Raw genomic sequence first — 25,682 nt, forward strand, 5'->3', positions numbered from 1 at the left:
GACCTTCTTTCCCGGGAGCAGGTGGAGAGGAAAAGTGGCCCTCACCAGGGTCACTAGGCTCCCCGAGTCTAACAGTGCCGTTACTGCTTGACCGTTCACCTTCACGGGACATGCTTGAGGTCCCTCGTTGGGCGGAGAGTTCACACTGCAAGCTGGATACGCATAGTATGAACAACGGCGTCCCATGCTGCAGTCAATCTGCTCAGTGGTTTGGGAACAATGGGCAGCTATATGTCCTGGCTTGTGGCACCTCCAACAAATAATATCACCCGTGGGGACCTTGGGCACCACCTCCCCCGCCCTTTGTGACCTTGGACGCACCACCCCTTTTTGGGACTCAGCTGCCTTCTGGGATCCCCAGTACGGCATGGGCTGCCTCCCGAAGGAGCCTTCCAACCCTTGGTACCTCTCAACCAGTCCGATCAGCTCGTCGGCATTCTGGGGATCACCCTGGGCAACCCAAGACTGTATAGGCCTCGGGAGGGAATGGACAAACCGATCCATCATCACCCGTTCTACCATCTGTGCAGGCGCAGAGGATTCTGGCTGCAGCCATTTCTGGACCAGGTGCAACAGATCAAACATTTGGGAACGAGGTGGTTTGTCCCGGTGATAGCCCCAGGAGTGAACTCGCTGTGCCCTGACAGTCAGTGTCACCCCCAAACGTGCGAGAATCTCGGCTTTCAATTTGTGATACTCTTTGGCATCCTGCAAGGTCAAATCATAGTACGCCTTCTGGGGTTCTCCCGTCAGGTATGGCGCAAGTACCTCTGCCCACTGCTCTGGCGGAAGTTTTTCCCTCTCAGCGACCCTCTCAAACACCGTCAGGAAGGCCTCAACATCATCCCCGGGAGTCATTTTCTGCAACGCGCGTCTTACCGTTTTCCGGACGTGGGTGTCATCAGCCAAACCTGGGGTTGGGGCGCTCGCCTTGCCCTGGATGGCGGTTGCCAGAAGCTGCATCTGCTGCTGATGCTCCTGCTGGCTCTGCTGCATCTGCTGCCGTTGCTCCTGCTGGCTCTGCTGCATCTGCTGCTGGCTCTGTTGTAACTGCTGCCGTTGCTCCTGCTGGCTTTGTTGCATCTGCTGCCGTTGCTCCTCCTGGCTCTGTTGTATCTGCTGCATCAACAGCCTGTTGGTCTCTTGCTGCCTTTTCTCCTGCTGTGACTGCATCTGGACCAATTGTTTCAGCAGGTCCTCCATTTTCTCCGGCAATGCTTGCTGGCTTGCAACAGCCTTGACCCAGGACATTCAAAATAAACTCACGTCTCCGCTGGGAACGCTGCCCGCATTCTCCACCAATTGTAAGGATTTCACTCACTCAGCTGCGACGGCTGACACTCAGGAGACGTGTTCCTTTAAAGTTCACTGGGTTTATTGCTTCATAAACCATGTTGCAAACAACAGAAAACAAATAGCCTTTGGTTCAGGTAAAGAAAAACAAGTGTCCAGTTCATCCGGCTCAGTCCTGAAGCCGTAACACACTCAGGAGGGTTTCACCTCCACACATCTCTGCTGTGTAAAGGATTAGCCAGTCTTATAAAGAGCTAACCCCACCCAGTAACCCATCACATGATTAGCCATGTGGTCTGACATTACCACAGGTCCTGAAACACATATACAAGATTATGTGCAAGAAAGGAATACTCCGGGCTACATTACAGCAACCAGGCACTTATGTGGCACATACCTCCCATCGACTACAAACCCTTTAGCCATGCTACACCTCCCATGGAGGCTATTGAAGCATGGCAAAAGTAAAAAAAAAGTTTAAAAAAGTGAAAATAAATAAATAAATGTTTAAATCACCCCCCTTTTGCCCCATTCAAAATAAAACAATAAAAAAAATTAAAACTACACATATTTAGTATCGCCGCGTTCAGCGTCGCCCGATCTATCAATAAAAAAAAAGCATTAACCTCATCGCTAAATGGAGTAGCAAGAAAAAAATTTGAAATGCCAGAATTACGTTTTTTTGGTCGACGCGACATTGCATTAAAATGCAATAACGGGCGGGCAAAAGAACGTATCTGCACAAAAATGGCATCAATAAAAACGTCAGCTTGGAACGCAAGAAATAAGCCCTCAACCGACCCCGGATCATGTAAAATGGAGGTGCTACGGGTATCGGAAAATGGCGCAAATGTATTTATTTATTTATTTATTTATTTTTAGCAAAGTTTGGAATTTTTTTTCACCACTTAGATAAAAGAGAACTTAGACATGCTTGGTGTCTATGAACTTGTAATGACCTGGAGAATCATAATCGCTGGTCAGTTTCAGCATTTAGTGAACCTAGCAAAAAAGCCAAACAAAAAACAAGTGTGGGATTGCACTTTTTTGCAATTTCACCGCACTTGGAATTTTTTTCTTGTTTTCTAGTACATATCATGGTAAAATCAATGATGGCTTTCAAAAGTACAATTTGTCCCGCAAAAAATAAGCCCTCACATGGCCATATTGATGGAAAAATAAAAAAGTTATGGCTCTGGGAAGGAGGGGAGTGAAAAACGAATACAGAAAAACGGAAAATCCCAAGGTCATGAAGGGGTTAATAGCCACAACACACAGATGTACCCAGGACATGGGCTACAAGTGTCACATTCCTTGTGTCAAGCCACTCATGACCAAAAGACAATGACAGAAGTGTCTTACCTGGGTCAAGGAGAAAAATAACTGGACTGTTGTTGCTCAGTGGTTCGAGGTGTTGTTTTCAGATGAAAGTAAATTTTTCATTTCCTTTGGAAATCAAGGTCCCAGAGTCTGGAGGAAGAGTAGGGAGGCACACAATCAGGAAGTTTTAGAACACTTTATGCTTCCCTCTGCCGACAAGCTTTTTGGAGATGGAAATGTCATTCTCCAGCAGGACTTGGCACCTGTCCACACTGACAAAAGTACCAACACCTGGTTTACAAACAACAGCATCACTGTGCTTGATTGGCCAGAAAACTCGCCTGACATTAACCCCATAGAGAATCTATGGGGTATTGTCAAGAGGAAGATGAGAGACACCAGACCCAACAATGCAGACAAGCTGAAGGCTGCTATCAAAGCAACCTGGGCTGTCATAACTCCTCAGCAGTGCCACAGGCTGATCACCTCTATGCCACACAGCATTAATGCAGTAATTGATGCAAAAGGAGCCCCGACCAAGAATTGAATGCATTTACTGAACATACATTTCAGTAGGCCAACATTTCGGAATTTCAAATCATTTTTCAAGCTGGTGTTATAAGGTATTCTAATTTACTGAGATAATGACTTTTGAGTTTTCATTGGCTGTAAGCCATAATCATCAACATTAACAGAAATAAACACTTGAAATAGATCACACTGTTTGTAATGACTCTATATAATATACAGTTAGGGCCAGAAATATTTGGACAGTGACACAAGTTTTGTTATTTTAGCTGTTTACAAAAACATGTTCAGAAATACAATTATATATATAATATGGGCTGAAAGTGCACACTCCCAGCTGCAATATGATAGTTTCCACATCCAAATCGGAGAAAGGGTTTAGGAATCATAGCTCTGTAATTCATAGCGTCCTCTTTTTCAAGGGACCAAAAGTAATTGGACAATGGACTCTAAGGGCTGCAATTAACTCTGAAGGCGTCTCCCTCGTTAACCTGTAATCAATGAAGTAGTTAAAAGGTCAGGGGTGGATTCCAGGTGTGTGGTTTTGCATTTGGAAGCTGTTGCTGTGAGCAGACAACATGCGGTCAAAGGAACTCTCAATTGAGGTGAAGCAGAACATCCTGAGGCTGAAAAAAAAGAAAAAATCCATCAGAGAGATAGCAGACATGCTTGGAGTAGCAAAATCAACAGTTGGGTACATTCTGAGAAAAAAAGGAATTGACTGGTGAGCTTGGGAACTCAAAAAGGCCTGGGCGTCCACGGATGACAACAGTGGTGGATGATCGCCGCATACTTAATTTGGTGAAGAAGAACCCGTTCACAACATCAACTGAAGTCCAGAACACTCTCAGTGAAGTAGGTGTATCTGTCTCTAAGTCAACAGTAAAGAGAAGACTCCATGACAGTAAATACAAAGGGTTCACATCTAGATGCAAACCATTCATCAATACCAAAAATAGACAGGCCAGAGTTAAATTTGCAGAAAAACACCCCAAGAAGCCAGCTCAGTTCTGGAAAAGTATTCTATGGACAGATGAGACAAAGATCAACCTGTACCAGAATGATGGGAAGAAAAAAGTTTGGAGAAGAAAGGGAACGGCACATGATCCAAGGCACACCACATCCTCTGTAAAACATGGTGGAGGCAACGTGATGGCATGGGCATGCATGGCTTTCAATGGCACTGGGTCACTTGTGTTTATTGATGACATAAGAGCAGACAAGAGTAGCCGGATGAATTCTGAAGTGTACCGGGATATACTTTCAGCCCAGATTCAGCCAAATGCTGCAAAGTTGATTGGACGGCGCTTCATAGTACAGATGGACAATGACCCCAAGCATACAGCCAAAGCTACCCAGGAGTTCATGAGTGCCAAAAAGTGGAACATTCTGCAATGGCCAAGTCAATCTCCAGATCTAAACCCAATTGAGCATGCATTTCACTTGCTGAAATCCAGACTTAAGACGGAAAGACCCACAAACAAGCAAGACCTGAAGGCTGCGGCTGTAAAGGCCTGGCAAAGCATTAAGAAGGAGGAAACCCAGCGTTTGGTGATGTCCATGGGTTCCAGACTTAAGGCAGTGATTGCCTCCAAAGGATTTGCAACAAAATATTGAAAATAAAAATATTTTGTTTGGGTTATGTTTATTTGTCCAATTACTTTTGACCTCCTAAAATGTGGAGTGTTTGTAAAGAAATGTGTACAATTCCTACATTTTCTATCAGATATTTTTGTTCAACCCTTCAAATTAAACGTTACAATCTGCACTTGAATTCTGTTGTGGAGGTTTCATTTCAAATCCAATGTGGTGGCATGCAGAGCCCAAATCGCGAAAATTGTGTCACTGTCCAAATATTTCTGGCCCTAACTGTATGAGTTTCACTATCTGCATTGAAGAACTGAAATAAATTAACTTTTTGATGATATTCTAATTTTGTGAGAAGCCCCTGTGTATTGAATATTGTAGATGTCCTACAATGTGTGTATTTTCTTGAGCTGCACACTTCTCTGGACTTTTGAGTGGTCGTTAGATGAAAGACTATGGAAGATCTGAGGCCTCAGTCACTCCAGCTCCGAGCTATTAGTCAAGCAGGAGGAGGGGGTGCTGCGTGGGGAATAGAGCTGGAGTGACTGAGAGTTCACATCGACCATAGTCCTCCAGCCTCATTTGCATATCAATTTAAACACCGATTTCTCAGTAATGGCCATGTAAAGGTATTGCTGGTCTTTGAGGGAACTACATGCACATATAAATACTTTGTGGGATTAAATCTTCCTGAAGGTGGTAATAGTACAGTATGTGTTCTGGTCATGGTGTGATGATATTCCTTTTTGCATGTGGTGTTATTGGTATAGTGAGCTTTGCTCAGTAACAGGATGGTTGTTACCGTATATTCTAACTCTATGTGGTATTAATATATGGTCATGAAGTGGTGGCATTGTTTGTTGTATAGAAGTATTATTGGTATATTTCTCTTAGTATAGTGGGTTTTGTTCAGTAATAGTATAGGGATAATATTAGTTATTTGGTAAATACAGTGAATCTAAATAGCACGTAATGTAAAGTAAAGTCAAATCTTTCATGGTGAAGTAATACTGACTACATTGATATCTTTGGTGGAAAATCCACTTTATTAGAGGTGAGCGAGCACTAAAATACTTGAATGCTCATTACTAGAACTGCTCAATTTCAAAAGCTCAGGTGCTCGTTTCAAGTAACAAGTATGATGGGAGTCAATGGGAAATCAGAGCATTTTTATGGCAGACCCTAAAAGGAGGTCTGGGGGGCAGTAAAAATGTTCAAATGGATGGGGAAAATGCTGAATGGAAGGAGAACAGAATGGGGAAGATCCCTGGAAGCATCTCAGACTCCCAGATCGCTGCTGAGAACAACGGTGCCACACTTTTACACCACTTTAAGGACTGACAATAAAACATTACAAGTCAAAGAGAAATTGGAGTTTACAGGAAAAATGTTAAGAAACATTAGGTCCCGTATAATGACTTTTATATAAGGCAACATTTAACAAGGATTAAAAAAATTATAATTTAGTAAACCAAAATAGAAAAAATTGGAAATTTCAGTGTAATTTATGAAAGAAGCAAGAACTGCCAAAAACATTTAGAAACAGGGACTCAGATACAACGTGTATTAGACATAAAGGAGGGCCTCATATGCATTTTGTTCAATTTGTCATGTTTTGGTACTCATAGACTCATAAAGGATATGTACTAATTGCAAATCCTGACAAAAATTAGAAGTAGAGTCATCCATACACCTTTGAAGGCAAGAACTATATTCCCTCTTTCAATATTGTGAACAAAGTGTAGTTGTGGTAATGCTACACTCATAAAGGCTTTGCACAAAAGTGCAAAGCCAGGAAAAATTATAAGTAGGGTAATCCATAGTGAGGTAGCTGACCAGAGTATTGACAGGCGTATTGGAGCTGGTAGTCAACAGTTGAACTCTGCTGCTCCCGAAGCCTTTCCAGCATGTGCAATGTGGAGTTCCAGCGCATGGGCACGTTGCACACCAGTCGGTGAGCTAGCACTTGCATGGGCTGCTGCAGCTGTTGCTGATATGTGGAAATGGGCCCTGTTGTTGCGTACCTTGACCAGAAGCTCTGGCAAATCTAGGTAGGTTTTCAGAAACCACTGAACTATCAAGTTAAGCACATGTGCCAAGCATGGTAGGTGTGTGAGCTTGCCAAGCTTCACAGCTGCCACCAGGTTACGTCCATTGCCTGCATGGAGGTTCAGCGGCAAACCTGCAGATCTGTCTGGTCTGTTATTCCTTTAAGTAACTCTGCCGCGGTGTGTGGTTTGTCTCATAGACAATTTAGCTTCAGCAGAGCCTTTTAGCGCTTTGCTGAAGTAGTGATTCAGAGTTTCTAGCTTTCGGCTGATGTGGACGACATGCTATCAGATAGCACATCGGAGATGGAGGATAAAGAGGAGCAAGAGGGAGTTCAGGATCTGATGTAGGAGCTGGAGGAAGCCCTGATCGAAAGAGATCATTGGGAACACATGTGCCATGCCAGGGTGTGATTCGGCTCTGGCATCCACAATGTTCACCCAGTGTGCCATCAGGTAAATATTGTGTCCCTGACCACAAGCACTTGTCCATGTGTTGGTCGTTAAATGGACAATCCCAGTAACCGCGTTGGTAAGGGCACAGGTGATGTTCCTGGACTCATGCTGGTAAAAGGCGGGTACGTCACACAGGGAGAAAAAGTGGTGGCTGGGGACCGAGTACCGAGGGAGAGCTGCCGCCATGAATTGGCATTAATCCTCAGTGTCAAAAATCCAAAATGGCAACATTTCCATGGCAAGCAGCCTGGAAATGTGTTCATTTAGACTTTAAGCCTGTGGGTGGTTAGCTACAAACTTTCTCGTTCGTTCAAAGGCCTGGTGTAGGGACAGCTGAACGCTGTGCTCGGAAAAGCATTTGAAATTGCCTGATGATGGTAAGTCATAATGTGCAAGGATAGGTGCAGAGCAGGGCAGTGTTTTAGACAGGGTCTTGGGAGCACCTAGCACGGGGAAGAGGCAATGGTGTCACTCGATAGCACCAATCGTGGACTTAGGCTTTTGGACCACAGAATCCTGTGCTTAGATTACATATGCCTAATCATGATTGTTGTGGTTAGGTTCTTACTAGTGATGAGCGAACGTGCTCGCCACTACTCGTTACTCGCCCGAGTATCGCTATGCTCGGCGTACTCGGCGAGCAGCGAACATTTCCAGTATTATTCGGCGGTAACTGCAGTCTCTACCCAGCAGTTTTGGCAGTTTTGGCAGACCCAATCACGGTGCTGTCATTGTCTGCCAGGCCATGAAACACCGTAGCCATCTTTGTTGTGGTCGTGCAGTGATTGGCTGGGCCGTACAGCATCATCCCGAGTATAAGAGACCTGGCGCTGCCCTGCTCACCGCATTCTGTTCCTGTTTCAGTGAGAGTAGGGAGAGCTGCTGCCGAGATAGGGTCAGAGTCATGGTTTTAGGGCCCCTTTCCACTTGCGAGGAAAACGGACGAGTGCAATCCAATAAAAAATCGGATTGCACTCGGACCAATGTTATTTAATAGGTGTCTTTTCATTTGCGTTTTTTTTCTCAGCCGAAATCGGACTGAGAAAAATCTGGGTTGGCTGAGAAAAAAATCGCAGCATGCTGTGATTTGCTGCGGGTCTCGGACGAGACTCGCCAATGCAAGTCAATGGATGTGAGAAAAAAAACGCATGGAATACGGACCATCCATATTCCATCCGTTTTTTACGGATACCTTACCATTCTGTGGCATGTAACACTGTAAAGAGTCCTGTAAATGACTGTATAAAAATAGTTGCAGAGAAAAAAAAATGGATTGCATACGGATGTCATACGGATGTAAAACGGATGGTGCGATTAAAAAATCGCATTGAACTCGCATCACAAACGCATGACAATCGCATACATTACATCCGTTTTTTCAGTCCAGATTACGGATAGTTTTCTTTTCTCACAAGTGGAAAGGGGCCCTTAGAGTTATAGAGTTAGTGTAGGTCTGCAACTCTTACATCCGCAAATCCTCAGAAACCAAAAGTCCTTTTTAGGGCTAATTTGTGGGTCCCAATATTGCAGTGCTAGGTAGGCAGGGCACAGCATATCCACATCAGTGCAAGGCCTGCAGGCACTGTATGTGCGTCCATTTCTCCCACTGCATCCTTCCCAAATCTCCATAACTGCCTGCTGCTGCAGCTTATTTACTGTCTATATACCTAATTTTTTTTTTCCAAAAATCGCCCCCAAAAGTTTTTCCAAAAATAAACAGTCTGTTCTGTCAGACTGAGGCCTGTTGAAAAGTTATAGTTTGTCAGGCATACGTAGTATAGTTGTGTGTGCTACCCTTGTGCCCCTTTTTTTTTTTTTGGTGTTTTAAATTCACTGAAAAAGGGCCTCATATATCTGCGTGCTCCACGTTTGGTCATTGGAGGCCATGTGTACTTATTTTTTGGCTGTGTGATACTCAAATTCTGTGCAGCACTATTTAGCATCAAAAAAAATTCCAAGGCCACAGATTTACCAGTGTGGTATTTCCGTTACAGCCGTCATATATCTCTGTGCTCCAAGTTTGGGCATTGGAGGCCGGTGTACTTATTTATGGCTGTGTGATACTCAAATTCTAGACAGCGCTATTTAGCATAAAAAAAATTGAAAGGCCACAGATTTGCCAGTGTGGTATATCTGTGAGAGCCCTCATATATCTCTGCTCCAAGTTTGGACATTGTAGGTCGGTGTACTTATTTTTTGGCTCTGTGATGCTCAAATTCTCTACAGCACTATTTCGCATAAATTAACTTTAAAAAAAATAAATAAATAAATACAGTCTGTTAGGTCAGGCTGAGGCCTGCCTGGTGTTTGGGTTTGAAAAATCATAGATTTGCAGGCATACTGATCACATATTATTTTGCTACTAATAAAGACATTTATGCTGAGCATTTGAAATGCAACAACAAAGACCCACATCTTCTTGCTCGACCTTCCTGTCCCAGTTTCTAGGGGACCGCAGCACACTACTGTTGAAGCCAGAGCAGTGGGAAACGGCTGTTGGTTGGATAGCGGATAATGCTTCCAGTCACTTAGCCACCACCACCACCTTGTCTTCCACACGGTCAAGTCTGAGTAGCCGTGAGTGTGGCCAGGATATTCCTCACCCTTATCCTCCTTCCTCCCACCATGCCGAGTGCCCTGAGAAAACCGATCCGACACTTGGACACTCTGAAGAGCTGTTCAGTTTTCCATTTCAAGATTCCGAAATCTCTGCCGGTCAACTTGAAGTGGGGAAAGATGAGATTGCCTGTAGAGCTGCCCAAGGCTTTGACCAGCCCCGGTCACATGAAAGCGATGGTGGGAAAGTGTCAAAAGAGGTGGACGATGATGAGACACAATTGCCAGAAAGTCAGGAGGAGGAGCAGGGTGCGTATGTGGAAGACGAGGTGGTGGATGACATAGTGACTGACCCAACCTGGCAGGAGGACATGCATAGCGAGGACAGCAGCACAAATGGGGAAGGAGGCATATCCCCTCAACAGGCAGGAAGAAGCAGTGTGGTGGCCACAGACAGAAGGCGTGCATCCGTTCCCTGTAACACCAACATGAGTGAAGTTGCCATTCCACCTGTGAGATCTTCCCGAGTCTGGCTATTTTTTAAAGACTCTGCCAATAACCCCAAACAGGCCATTTACAGCACCTGCCATGCCCGCATCAGCATGGGTAGCAAAGCAACCAGCCTGACCACCACCAGCATGATCAGGCACATGCAAGCAAAGCACCCGACTTTGTGGGCCAAACCCCAGGCTCCAGGACCACTGCCTGTTGGTCACACCACTGCTTCCACTGTTTTGCATAGAAGCCAATCCCCAGTACACCGTGCATGTGACGATGCCTTTAGCCCTGCACCTGTTGTGGCTCACAGTCAAGCAGCACCATCAGCAAGCCCGTCCACGTCCTTGTCCCAGCACAGCATTCAGTTGTCAATAACCCAGTCTTTGGAATGCAAGCGGAAATACCCAGCCAACGCCCCACAGGCCACAGTCCTCAATTCTAATATTTCTTTTCTGCTTGCGCTAGAAATGCTGCCTTTTAGGTTTGTTGAGATGGAAGCTTTCCATAACCTGATGTCGGTGGCCGTCCCAAGGTACTTGGTGCCCAGTCGCCACTATTTCTCCCGGTGTGCCGTACCGGCATTACAACAGCATGTGTCCCACAACATTAGCCGTGCCTTCAACAATGCTGTTACTGGGAAAGTCCACCTAACCACGGACACGTGGACAAGTGCTTGTGGGCAGGGACGGTACATCTCAATGACGGCACACTGGGTTAACATACAGTTAGGTCCATATATATTTGGACAGAGCCAACATTTTTCTAATTTTGGTTATAGACATTACCACAATGAATTTTAAACAAAACAATTCAGATGCAGTTGAAGTTCAGACTTTCAGCTTTCATTTGAGGGTATCCACATTAAAATTGGATGAAGGGTTTAGGAGTTTCAGCTCCTTAACATGTGCCACCCTGTTTTTAAAGGGACCAAAAGTAATTGGACAGATTCATTAATTTTAAATAAAATGTTCATTTTTAGTACTTGGGTTGAAAACCCTTTGTTGGCAATGACTGCCTGAAGTGTTGAACTCATGGACATCACCAGATGCTGTGTTTCCTCCTTTTTGAAGCTCTTCCAGGCCTTCACTGCTGTGGTTTTCAGTTGCTGTTTGTTTTTGGGCCTTTCTGTCTGAAGTTTAGTCTTTAACAAGTGAAATGCATGCTCAGTTGGGTTGAGATCAGGTGACTGACTTGGCCATTCAAGAATATTCCACTTCTTTGCTTTAATAAACTCCTGGGTTGCTTAGGCTTTATGTTTTGGGTCATTGGTCGTCGTTTCATACTACAGATGGACAATCAGTTTGGCTGCATTTGGCTGGATCTGAGCACACAGTATGGCTCTGAATACCTCAGAATTAATTCGGCTGCTTCTGTCCTGTGTCACATCATCAATAAACACAAGTGACCCAGTGCCACTGGCAGCCATGCATGCCCAAGCCATCACACTGCCTCCACCGTGTTTTACAGATGATGTGCTATGCTTTGGATCATGATCTGTACCACGCCTTCGCCATACTTTTCTCTTTCCATCATTCTGGTAGAGGTTGATGTTGGTTTCATCTGTCCAAAGAATGTTCTTCCAGAACTGTGCTGGCTTTTTTAGATGTTTTTTAGCAAAGTCTAGTCTAGCCTTCTTATTCTTGATGCTTATGAGTTGCTTGCACCGTGCAGTGAACCCTCTGTATTTACTTTCATGCAGTCTTTTTCTTTATGGTAGATTTGGATATTGATACGCCTACCTCCTGGAGAGTGTTGTTTACTTGGTTGGCTGTTGTGAAGGGGTTTCTCTTCACTATGGAGATTATTCTGCGATCATCCACCACTGTTGTCTTCTGTGGGCGCCCAGGTCTTTTTGCACTGATGAGTTCACCAGTGCTTTCTTTCTTTCTCAGGATGTACCAAACTGTAGATTTTGCCACTCCTAATATTGCAGCAATTTCTTGGATGGGTTTTTTCTGTTTTCGCAGCTTAAGGATGGCTTGTTTCACCTGCATGGAGAGCTCCTTTGGCCACATATTTACTTCACAGCAAAACCTTCCAAATGCATGCACCACACCTCAAATCAACTCCAGGCCTTTTATCTGCTTAATTGAGAATGACATAACGAAGGGATTGCCCACACCTGTCCATGAAATAGCCTTGGAGTCAATTGTCCAATAACTTTTGGCCCCTTTAAAAACAGGGTGGCACAAGTTAAGGAGCTGAAACTCCTAAACCCTTCATCCAATTTTAATGTGGATACCCTCAAATGAAAGCTGAAAGTCTGAGCTTCAACTGCATCTGAATTGTTTTGTTTAAAATTCATTGTGGTAATGTCTATAACCAAAATTGTCTCTGTCCAAATATATATGGACCAACTGTAGTTGAAGCCGGGACCCAATCGGACCTTGGGATGGAACACATCCTCCCCACGCCGAGGATTGCTGGCCCTACATCAATCAGGGTTGCCCCCACAGTCTACAGCTCCTGCACCTCCTCCTCCTCTTCATCCTCCATCTCTAAAATCAGCACATCAGTCAGAAGCTGGAAGCACTGCAGCACTGCCTCAGCCAAGCGTCAACAGGCTGTGCTGAAGCTAATCTGCATAGGTGACAAACGGCACAATGCAGAAGAGTTGTCGACAGCCCTGAAAGAGCAGTCAGATGTTTGGATGACACAGCTGAACCTACAGCCAGGCATGGTCGTGTGTGACAATGGCTGCAACCTGGTGGCGGCTCTGAGGCAAGGTGAGCTCACACACGTACCTTGCTTGGCCCATGTGCTTAACCTCGTGGTTCAACGTTTTCTGAAAAGCTACCCGGAGCTGCCTGATCTGCTAGTGAAAGTACGCCGTCTGTCTGTCCATTTTAGAAAGTCAGCTACAGCTTCAGCCACCCTTGCCGTTCTTCAGCAGCGTTTTCAGCTTCCAGCTCACCGACTGTTGTGTGATGTCCCCACGCGCTGGAACTCTATGCTGCATATGTTGGAAAGGATTTGTGAGCAGAAGTGGGCCGTTGTTGACTACCAACATCAACAAGGCCATCAAATTTCAGGTCAGATTCCACTCATAAAACCTCAGGAGAGGACATGGATGTCAGATATATGTAACATCCTCCAAAACTTTGAGGACTGCACCAAGATGGTGAGCGGCGATTACGCCATAATTAGCATCACCATCTCGCTTCTCAGCATTCTGAAAAAATCTCTTCTCACAATCAAAGAGGATACATTGCAGGTAGAGCACGAGGACATGGAGCATGGAAACATACAGGGGGATTACACTCAGCCCAGCCTCATGTCTTCTCAACGTGGATTGGTAGGCAATGAGGAGGAAAAACAGGAGCTACTTTCATGCTCTATAGACGGTACTACAAACACATCTGTATTAGCTTCTGTTCAGCGGGGATGGCCTGAGGACAGGGAGGAGGAGTATGAGGATGAGGAGGACAGCATGGTCAGTCGTCCTGTTGGTGAGTACACGGAAGTCTTGCCTGTTAGCAGTCTGGCATGCTGACTTTATGTTGTGCTTCATTTCACGTGACCCTCGGATTATCAAAATTTTGGGTGACACTCTTTACTGGTTGGTGACACTTCTAGACCCACTCTACAAGGAGAACGTTCAATCTCTTCTGCCTGAGGCAGAGAGGTGTACTAAAATGTTACAGTACCACAGGGCCCTTGTAGCAGAATTACTTAGAAAATTCCCATGTGAGAACGCTGGCAGCAGACGTCAGAGTTTGTTGTACAACCAAGGAGTCCAAGCAAGAGAGACAGAAGTACAATTCAGCTCAGGTAGGGGAACAATGGCAAAGTTCTGGGACAGTTTTCTCAGACCCTCCCATCGTGGCAGCACAGAGGCAAGGGGTGCTGTCACAAGAAGTGCAATGCAACACTTTCAGGAGTCCCCCCCTGGACATCTTATGCCAGGGGTATTGTGGTGCATCGTAACTCTTGGCAGCCCATTCACTCACAGCATAGGCTACAACAGCTTAGGAGACAAACTGTTTCATAATGGCCCTTTAAGAAGATTAATGCCGCCTGATGCACCAGTAAAAATAGGCTCTATGACTTTAAGAGTCCCTCCTTTGTAAATGAAACAAGATGGGTCTGCTTATGTGTCACACACCACATGGCCAGCTAGGGGTGTTAAATGTTACAATGACATTTCCCAGTGAATGCATTTGTAGTGGTTGAAAGCAATGTTAAAGTTGAAAAACGCAGCGTCTGAAATAAGCCTAAGTGGGAGAGGAAATTTTCGGTCTGGGGTTAAATATTTGGCCTTACAGGCAAGTCATTAATCTGCAAAGGATGTACCTTGATATATTTCCAAGCAACACCCGTTTTGGTTTAGTTTTAATGTGTTTTTTGTTGCACCGGGAAAAAAAGGCATGAATCTCGGAAAAAAATTATTAAAGCTGTGAACTAGGAGTCAGGAATGCTTCCAGGGGCGATCCACATGAGGTTGCAGTGTCATTTGAGCAGTGTTTCTATCATTTTCAGATGTTTTTAGACCTTAACAGGACCCCGGGGGGAGCAACAAGCACCCGAGCATTTTAGTGCTCACCCATCACTAGTTCTTACTTGTCAGGCTCCTGCTAATCTTGGCATGGCACACGTTGTGAATGGCAATTTTGTTTGTCTCAGAACTCTTTTTAAAAACGTCCCAGACTGGGGAACATCTAACTCTTTGACGGAGAAATTCACGAGTGTCGGTGCTCTGCAGAACAATTGCTCGCCTTCTGCCTCTTTCTGTCTGTTTTGGCGGTGCTGATCCCTCCCCCTCAGCCCTGCTGGCCTCACTCTGCAGACAAACTTCCCAGGTTGGGTCGGTGACTTCATCATCCACCACCTCGTCTTCCACCTCCACATCCTGGTCCTCCTGACTTTGTGACTTAACAACAGCAAGACTTAGCAGCAACTGTGTCTCATCATTATCATTATCATTATTAGGTCAGACTCCTCTGGCTGAGAGGGACAGAGTCAATCACATGAATGGAAATGGGTCTCACCAGCATCCTACCAATCAGATCGTGGATCTGAACAAAGCAAGAATCCACCAGATTGACCCCAGCTCCTCTGTCCACAGTACTGGCTCAGTCTCCCCACCAACTACCACTTCAGCAGAAATGGAAAACTGAGAAGTGAAGGTGGAGGAAATGTACACACCCTGGTTGCTTCCCCCTATACAACCAGTGGAATGCAGTGTTGTGCTGAAGTACCAACTTTGGCTCGAGATGGGCAAACATTAATGTAATGATCCGTAAGATCACAGTAGAAACATGCCCCCATCCTACAGCGAACCGTAGGCAACCCAGTTTGAGACGAGACTCCTCCCTGCATAGGTTCGTCCGTCTGCACCAGTGTGTCCCTCTTCCCTAGAAAGAACAACAGGGAGTAGATTTGGTGTGTGTCTCTCCCTGAGGCATCTATCCACCCACATATCAAGGGCCATGGTGGCTACCAACAACCCAGGAGTAGCATACTTCACCAGAGTATAGTGAAGCATAGCTGACCGACCCTGACAAAAATGGCTCCAAAGAGCAGGGTCATTCCATTGCATGTCAGTGGCCCATCTCCGAAACTCTGAGCAGTACTCCTCAGCCGGCCAGCCCCCCTGCTTGATCTTTTGGAGTCGAGACTCTGCCAGGGAGACTTCATCAGCCTCTCCATACACCAGCGCCAATGCTGCAAAAAACTCATCCACCGATAGCAAAGATGGTGAATCGGTCGGCAGGGAAAAGGCCCTCCTTGAGAAGGGAGACTATAATCCCCACACGCTGTTCCTCACTCCCTGAAGAATAAGGGCAAAGCCTGAAATATAACTTACAGGCCTCCTTAAAGATCAAAAATGTATCTCTCCCTCCAGAGAACCTGTCAGGGAGTGGTATCTTAGGTTCCCATTGAGCCAAGGCAATTGCCAACAATCAGCTGATGCATCATGTGACTATTTAAAGGAGTGATCACCACCCACATCAGCTGACCTAGCAACTCAGCAGCTTCCAGCAAGGAAAACTGACACTAACCCTTGCTGTTTCGAAAGCAAAAAGCAACGTTTAAATTAAAGCAAGGACAAAGCTCTCGTAAATCCAAAAATGGTGATAATTGGAGTATTACCAGGGATAAGATGTGTTACCTGGTTTGCCAAGCTTTCGCTGAGTGGAAGCCGCACAAGTGACTAATGGACCTCTCTAAGATCCAAACAGACCTAACCTTCCTCTGCCTGTGCCAGTGTTAGGCCTACAACAAGTAGCAAAGATAGTAGCAGCAGAAACAGATATAGTATTTTTGATGTGATGCGCCAGATATTTAATCTGCCATTACGACAAACAGGGGCACTTCAGCAAACAGAGATGTACCAGCTGAACAGCCAGATGCAGTTGTTTTTTGACTATGTCCCTTCTTAAGCAGATACCCTGAGCCCCGATTCCACAGACGTTTGGGTCAGCAGATTTGACCAGTGGAAAGAAATGGCCCAGTTTGCTATCGGCATTCTGTAATGTTGAGTGTCTAGTGTAATGTCAAAGATGGCATTCAGCTCAGCCAGTGCCTTTGTTACACCCAACCAGACCATGTTGAATGCCATTTGTCAAAATGAATCAGGCATGGATTAGTGTTAACTTTCACTCACCTACAGCTGATGCCAATGAATAAATTGGCCATGCCATCTGCGTACCTGACTGTCCATTGTCTGTCTTCTGCGGCTGCCAATGTAAATGGTGCATGCTCAGCTGGACACACTATCCCTGTCCATCATGTCACCTACACTGTGGTACTGCTGTTGGGATGCTGATGTTGGCCTTAGAGGGCCAGACATCTCATTGCCTGCCCATTATAATTCTTTACTATGCGGCTTCTGCTGTGGCAACTGACAGAAATTTTAGTCACACATCGTGTGTTTTATAGTGATAGACTGTACTACTGATGCAAAAGATAGTCTGGAGGGGAAAACAACAGTATCCTGAGGTAGTGAACTTAAAAAACTGAAGAAAGTGAGGAGACATTAACTATGACTGAGAGTTCTGATAGGAGGATTAAAAGTAACCTGTCACCAGATTTCCCCAAAAGTACAGCCAGCACCTTTAAGGCCTCTTTAACAGCATTCTGTAAGCTGTATATATGCCCCCAGTCCCCTCTAAGGCAGAGAAAAGGAGCATTAATTCTACTTACAAACAGCATGGTCCTGTCTAATGGGCACCTCTGGTTTTGATTCATCGCCTCCTCTCTTCTTGCGATCACCATTGTCCTTCCCTTCCTCATCTGAATGATACATCCTATGTCATCCATACTGTGTCCTCCATTGCACTCCTGCGCTAGTGCACTTCTTTTGGTTATCGGCGCTCTTTGTGCATTCATGGTGCATGCGCACTAGATCGCTTTATCCTGCCATTGGCTTGGCAGAGGGAAGTGCGTCTGTGCAGGAGCACGATGGGGGACACTGTGTAGATGACGAGTCATCCACATGGGGCAGAGGAGGACGGTGATCATAAGAAGGGAGGAGGCGCCGGATGAATTCCAGAGATGCCCACCAGACAATGCTGCGCCATCTATAAGCATAACAAAAGTTCTTTTTTGTGCCTTGCAGAGTGGATTGGAGGCACACATACAGCGTTCTAGTATGCTGTTGTAGGGAGGAGAGCCAAGCTAATGGTCTCTCCTGCATATCTGGGCCGGAACCATCAGAGCTGTCACAAGTGTTTCAAGGGGAAGAGATTGTGAACCAGAGCAGTTCGGGGCACCTGACTGATGGGGGCGGCCCCGACAGAAATAGCAGTTTGAGCGGGAAGACGGGACATTTGGCGGGGACCGAACTTGTGAGTAGTGAGACGGTTAACTCCCTCTTCACAGACCCACGCCCGCTAGCTGTGTCTACACCCCCAGCTAGCCAGACTGCCAACGCTTCCTACCCTCAGCCCAGAGAGACTTCCTCATTGGGTAGTGACCAGGATAGAGTAGGGACCTTTGCTCCGCTCACCACCACGGATGCACTGCTTAGTCTCATCCTTGCGGTGTCTGCTAAGGACCGGCCCGTGTCTGTGTCCGCAGGACTGTGTGCTCCTACTGTGGCCTTGCCTACCTTCTGCTTCTTCTGTGCCGCCGACCATCACCTCTGCTCCACCGTGTGCACGGATCAGGAGATCATGTGAAGAAGGACCCGGAGGATCCGTCGTTGCAAGGAGAAAGTGCATCACTCATCTGCGGGTCCGGATCGGAGACATCTCACGCCGCCTGAGGCGCCGCCGAGGGATCTTCCAGCCACCTTCCTCCAGCGCACAGAGACTGATAAGTTAACCTGTTATATTCTATTGCATTTGACTTTCCCCCATCCTCCAATCACATCCTTTACCCGCTGCTTATACCATTACTGTTCCTATATATAAAGAACCTGTTAACCCTTGCTCTGCCTCCTGTGTGTCACTGCATCCTACGCACCTGCTAGCATCCTACACTGTAACAGAGGCTTATAGGTGCTGGCCATACGTTATATGAGGAAAACCTGGTGACAGGTTCCCTTTAAAGATGAAGGAGAAAGACAAAGTTTTGCAGTTGCTGTGGCGAATATTGAAAGCTATTCCTTATGTTAGAGCTGCTAACTGTTCGGAAGCTACATTTTTTTTTGAATCGGCATTATTATGTGAAATAAAGTCTCTGCAGTAGACAATCACACTAGATTATAAACTAACTAGATGGCAGCCCGATTCTAAAGAATCGGGAGTCTAGAATCCATATATGCTTGAAATTCGGCAGGAGCTTGAAGAGCAACGTCACTGGGCCCGCCTCCACGCAGTAGAAACTTGCTGTGAGGTAAAAATTCAAAAATCACACCAAAATGGCGGGCGGAGTGTGTCACAGTACGGCACGTTTCTGATTGGTCGCTCGCAGCAGGCGGCAACCAATCAGACACTGGACACTGTTGACGTCACTTATCTCCCGACATTAGCTCCGGACATTAGCTCCGGACATTAGCTCCGGACATTAGCTCCGGACATTAGCTCCGGACATTAGCTCCGGACATTAGCTCCGGACAAAGCCACGGAAGTTGGTACAAATTGCAGGAAGTAGTATTCTAGGCAATTAATCTCCGGACATTAGCTCCGGACATTAGCTCCGGACTTTAGCTCCAGACATTAGCTCCGGACAAAGCCACGGAAGTTGGCACAAATTGCAGGAAGTAGTATTCTAGGCAATTATATATTAGATGGATGACAACATATACAATAGACTACAGACTAGTGTTTTAATTTAAAAAAGTTCTGTATACTATAGCCACCTAAAGCAGCCACTAGAGGGAGTGTAGACTGAATCAATAACATTGCACATGGTAAGCGCCTCTGTTTCTTTAAGTACTAGCTGTAGCCATCCAAAATACTGTGGTGTCAAACAATACACATAGAAAATTCACAAAAGAATAAATACATTGTGAATATAGATCTCTCCTCTTCTGCATAGCAACCCCTAACTTCTGCATGGACTCTACTATTAACCCTTAGAGTATGTGCATGCAGTACTTATCTGCTGGGTGGATTTTATTGCAGAAATACTGTAGCGTTCCCCTCTGCATTACAAAACTGAAATTCCTCTGCATAAAATGACATACTGTGGAGGTCAAATCAATAGCATCTGGCTATTTACAGAGTGGATTTTCTCCATAGCATAGGGTACAGTTTAGTAAAATGTTATGCACATCTGACCCATGTGAGCACACATCATTAGCTTCCTAGTCAGAATACAGATCATAGTATAAAGGAGAACAGGTATTGGAGTAGAAGCCAGCAGGGAAATGATTGATTAGTGTAGACAATGTAAGTTTATGTAACCACTGCTGGTATTCACCAATAATTTCCCTTTTATCCTGTACACTGTGCTGGGTAATCCTGTATATGATGCTAAGGATTAACAGTGGAGATGAACAAAGCAATTGGATGTGAATTTAATTTGTGACAAATTTTTTGCAATTTACCGAACCTGGTGAATACAAACAATTTGGGGTTCTATTCATGAAAATGGCCTTGTCTCCTCCTTTTACGCCCCGACACGCTACATGAAAGTGTGGGTCCTGTCTGGGTGTGTGAGTTGGCGCTGTGAGGGTTTTGCGCCTGTGCACGCCGCCTGTAGCCGGTGGTGTTGGCTGGCCAGGACTGTAGGTTCCACAGATTTCCCATTCTAAAACACAGTCTTTACTGGACGGAAACTTGGTAAGGTTTATGTAAAAGGGTTAGCGGGTGCAAAGTCTTATGGGCATTTCCTTTACAGTGAAAAGCATTTTCACTCACACAGTATCCTTCCACTGTGGTCTACTCTAGGGCCGGTGAAGCACACTGTTTCTCCCTACTTCCTCACAACCCAGCTTATTGTCACAGTCCTGATCAGCAACTCATTCTACTCGCTCAGCTTCCGCATCCTATTTCTTCCACTACTGGCCCCCTGGTTCTACCACTCAGTCCCATGAACTCAGTCTTGTTTAGGTCCTTAAACTTTAGCATTTTGCAAGTCCAGGGTTCTTTGTGACTTGTCCTATTCTTTCCGGAATGCCATTCTGTCTCGTCAGTCACTTCAGGATCTCGCTACTACCCTGTCCCTTAGTATCCCTTTCTTGTAGGTCACTCCAAAAGCGGCACTGCTCACATAACACCTCCTACCTAAACTTGAACTTGACCTTATCTGTCTACAGGAAGCTGCCTCTTTCCCTAACACTAAACTCATCCTACTATGGGCTAGTTCCAAACATTAACTCTATCTTACCCTATGGATATTATTTTGTGCTTTCAACTTTACTGCCCCTCCCCCCACACTGACTGCACGAGAAGAAAGATAAAGAAATGATAGCAATCACACTCATCTCTGATCCCCTCCTCTGTAATCACACACATTTCTGCAGTGAGACCAATGAGAAAAACAGACCGACTGTCATTACATGTCTCACACCAAGGCCGCTTTCAAACGTCCATTTATTTCCGGTACCGGAAAAAACAGTTCTGGAGATATCCGTGTCTGTGTGTTGTTAATGTAATACTTCCGACACATGTGTGGCAACCATGTGCTGCCCGTGTGCCGCATCAGTATCACACGGACAGCCACCGGGGAAGAAGCACTACAGTAAGTGCTGTTCCCCGGCGATGGGCGCGAGCAGGGAAGAATGATGAGAGTTATATGAAATTCAGAACGATGACAGCAGGTGGGGGCTATTGGGACTCTTACTTCCATCATTCGATACCTGCTGCCGCTAATAACAGTGACAGCAGGAGCGGATGATCGGGGTATTCCTCAGCCGCCGCCTGCGATATAACTAAATAAATTAAAGAAAAACCCAGCGTGGGTCCCCCCCTATTTTCTTGATCAATCCAGGCAAAACTCGCAGCTGTTGGCTGCAACCCTCAGCTGTCAGCTTCAGCAAGGTTGGTTATCAAGGATAGAGGTGTCCTCACACTAATTTTTTTAATTATTTAAATAAATTATTAAAAAAAAGGACAAGGGGTCCCCCCATTTTGCACAACCAGCCTTGCTAAAACTCACAGCTGGGGGCTTGTATTATTGGGCTGGTAAGGGGCCCAGAGCTGCCCAAAAAGGGCTCATCTATTAGATGCACCAATTCTGGCGCTTTACCCGGCTCTTCCCACTTGCCCTGTAGCGGTAGCAAATGGGGTTAATATTTGTGGGGTTGATGTCACCTTTGTATTGTCGGGTGACATCTCTCCATTACTAATCCTATAGTTATATGTTAAAGGGAACCTGTCACCCCGTTTTTTGAGATTGAGATATAAATACTGTTAAATAGGGCCTGCGCTGGGTGTTACAATAGTGTATGTAGTGTACCCTGATTCCCCACCTATGCTGAGAAATAACTTACCAAAGTCGCCGTTTTCGCCTGTCAATCAGGCTGGTCAGGTCGGGTGGGCGTGGTGACATCGCTGGTTCTTCCTCAGCTTTACGTTGGTGGCGTAGTGGTGTCCGCATGTTGAGGTGACTAATCCACTGTGGGCACGTGAACAAGCAGCGCGCGATCTGCGCTGTCATCCCTTTCGTCGGTGGGGGCGGCCATCTTCCTGGGGCCGCGCGTGCGCAGATCGAGTGCTCTGCTGCACGGGGCTTCAGGAAAATGGCCGCGGGATGCCGCGCGTGCGCATTAGAGATCGCGGCGGCCATTTTCCCAAAGCCGAGTTTGCTTGTTCACGTGCCCACAGTGGATTAGTCACCTCAACATGCGGACACCACTACGCCACCAACGTAAAGCTGAGGAAGAACCAGCGATGTCACCACGCCCACCCGACCTGACCAGCCTGATTGACAGGCGAAAACGGCGACTTTGGTAAGTTATTTCTCAGCATAGGTGGGGAATCGGGGTACACTACATACACTATTGTAACACACAGCGCAGGCCCTATTTAACAGTATTTATATCTCAATCTCAAAAAACGGGGTGACAGGTTCCCTTTAAATAAAGACACAGCCAGAATAAAATCCTTTAATTGAAAAACTGACACAGACTCCTTTATTAATCTCAATTAAACCACACTTACTGTAACGCCTAATTCCACCAAAGCCCTCCTCCTGTAATAACTCCTGTAATAAAAGTAAAATTAATAAGCAACAATATACCATACCTGTCCGTTGTTCTGTCCCACCCTGTAATCCATGTCTGGGGGCTAAATAGTTTTCAACCTGGACGGTGCCAAGATGCAACCGTCCAGGCTGAAAACCACTGAGGTCCTGAGGTCACCGCAGTTCAGCCTGGCCTCGATGGTGAATGATGCTGTGCTCTTAGCAGCTCATTCACCAGTGGTTTTCAGCCTGGACGGTCGCAACTTGGCATGGTCCAGGTTGAAAACTATTTAGCCCCCAGACATGAATTACATCGTGGGACAGAATGACGGACGGGTATGGTAAATTGTTGTTTTTTATTTTACTTTTATTCTATTAGATGAGTCTTTTCCAGGCAGCTGCGGGCTGCCGTTTTAGGCTGGAGGGGCCAATATCCATGGCCCCTTACCAACCTGAGAATACCAGCCCCCAGCTGTGAGCTTTAGCTGGTTGTCAAAAATAGGGGAAACCCCACGCCATTTTTTAAAGCTATTTAAATAATTTAAAGAAAAACAGCGTGGGGACCCCTCTATTCTTGATAACCAGCCTTGCTGAAGCTGACAGCTGAGGGTTGCAGCCCCCAGCTGTGAGTTTTTGCCTGGCTGGTTATAGAAAATACAGGGGAACCTACGCCGTGTTTTTCATTTACTTATTTATTTATAGCGCAGGCGGCTTCTGATAAATACCCCCATCAGCCGCTCCTGCTGTCACTGTTATTAGCAGCAGCAGAGATAGGCTGATGGGAGTAAGAGTCCCAAAAGCCCCCACCTGGTGTCTTCCTTCGGACTTTAATATAACTGTCATCATTCTACTCTGCTCGTGCAGATCGCCGGCAGAGCAGGAGAGAATGAGAGCCATCTTCAGCACCTGCCGCTTGGGAACAGCGCTTATTGCAGGGCTTCTTCACCGGTGCCGATGTGTTTCACACGGAGGACATCAATGTGTGTTCTCCATGTGCACATGTGTGGGACATTTTGCCATCTGTGCTGACGGTAAAAAAAGGACATCTCTACGTGTGGGGCACATGGACCCACGGTCCGTGGAAACACACTGACATATGCACAGACCCATTCATTTGAAAGGGTCTATGTGTGTACGTGTCTCCGGTATGAGTAAAAACTGTCACCACACGTACCGAAGACACGAATGTTTGAAAGAGGCCTAAGAAACCTTTTCTAAGCTATGGTGGGGAAATGGGTTCTTTTTTTCCTGTATGTTGCTGCCTACCTTGGTTAATGTCATACAGGTGAACAAGTACATGCCTGGCAAGACAAATCTCTGGTAACGCCCAGCTGAACAATTACTTAAATTCTAACTAAAACTTTACAAGTTAATATCTATTAGGAGTCAAGCTCCTGCCTCTGCACAGGGGGAATCTCGGTCCATCTCCACTGCGGTCTCCCATTCTTCTCCTGCTGCAGTGGAGGCTGCTCAGCAGAGACGTCGGTCCCTACATCTTGCTCAGTCTGACACTGTGCAAAGGGTTACTGCTGCCTTTCCAGCTTCTGCCATTGTAGCCATTACTGGGCTGCGGCGAGCAGACGTTTTTGGGACTAAATCCTGCTTTTTCCCTTCTGAGCATGCCCAGGGCAAGATCTCTCATTGGAGATCAAGGGTCACATGCTTAGATACTGCAGCAGATACCATTGGTCCTCCAGGAAGGTCCTGAAGGTGCTCAACTTCTGTGGAAGCATCCCATTGGTTCTTCTGGGAAGGTCCTGTACTTGCTGCAGCTATAAAAGGTTCGCATGACCGCACAGTTATGCGCTAGTGTACATTTGAAAACATGTGTGTGTTGATGAGTACAAGTCGTTCTTTAAACATCCCCTACCTTGTGTATGACTGTTCGCAGAAGGTGGATGTATGCTATCTAGCGCCCGGCTGTGCTATAAGCATTAATTATACGTTACAGCGTCTTTTGCTGTGACCGCCAGTGTGGCGCCGTGCGTTATTAAAGCGCTGTCCAACCCAAGCCTGGGTGGCTAGTGGCATCCGCCAGTGCGGCACTGCTCGCACTCTTGTGCGTAAAATTACTTTTTTTTATTCTGACACCCAGTAGCGGTGTCGAGCGCAAGTGGTCTAGATGAACCCAATCCCGAGTCTTAGAAATGAGTTCTGTGACTTCTTGCTTGCGCTCTTGGTTCGGTACCACGGCTCTGTGACGTAACAGAGTTCATTTCCACCGCCATATAGTGCCGCCATTTGCCAGCAGCGGGTTCACTCCTGCACGGTGGACCCCGGACTGCGAACGCACCAAATATCTTCTCATTATTTTTTCGGTGCGTTCCGCCAGTCCTAACAATATCTTTGCAACGAAAAGCAGAAATTAAAGAATGAAAACAATGTTTTATTCAGCTCTACAGCCACCATTCCATGATATGGTTTGTTTAACATGCTCCCATTAGAGAAAGGTTCTCTCTTTAGGTATGTTTGAAGAACATGCATGAAGAAGTGAGCAAGGCATATGACCTCACATCTGCGGATACCTTCCGGACCACATTTGCAATCAGCAGGTATCATGTGCCTGTCCCATTCATTAGAGAAGGACTGATGCATGATACCTGCTGACATGACTTACTTCTCAATTCAGAATTGAGTGGAGTGAGACAAATCCTCTAAATATGTTCCCATTCTCCGTCTTTACTGGCACAGACATTCCATAAGTCGCTAGAGGAAGTGTCTTGCTTCAGCAGTGTAATCCCATAATTTTTTATTTAGTTTGGCTTTGAGACATTCCGGTCAATATTTTGATATATCATTTGTGGTGTACCACTGATGCTGATGCAGTTGAAAACAGTGATGGGACAGGGAGCCATTAGCTGACACTCCATCTCTAATTAA

The 25,682-nt window shown here is 45.9% G+C and overlaps 1 long non-coding RNA gene across 1 annotated transcript in view; it reads right to left on the reverse strand.

The window, feature by feature from the left end:
- LOC138676324 (uncharacterized) overlaps positions 1-25,682 on the reverse strand; it is a 71,152-nt gene that overhangs the window by 6,502 nt on the left and 38,968 nt on the right. The window contains exon 2 of the long non-coding RNA XR_011320772.1: positions 2,656-2,763. This is a non-coding gene — a long non-coding RNA (uncharacterized lncRNA). The remainder of the gene's footprint in view (positions 1-2,655; positions 2,764-25,682) is intronic.

Source organism: Ranitomeya imitator, chromosome 1 (genome assembly GCF_032444005.1).
Source record: "Ranitomeya imitator isolate aRanImi1 chromosome 1, aRanImi1.pri, whole genome shotgun sequence".
Lineage (NCBI taxonomy): Eukaryota > Metazoa > Chordata > Amphibia > Anura > Dendrobatidae > Ranitomeya > Ranitomeya imitator.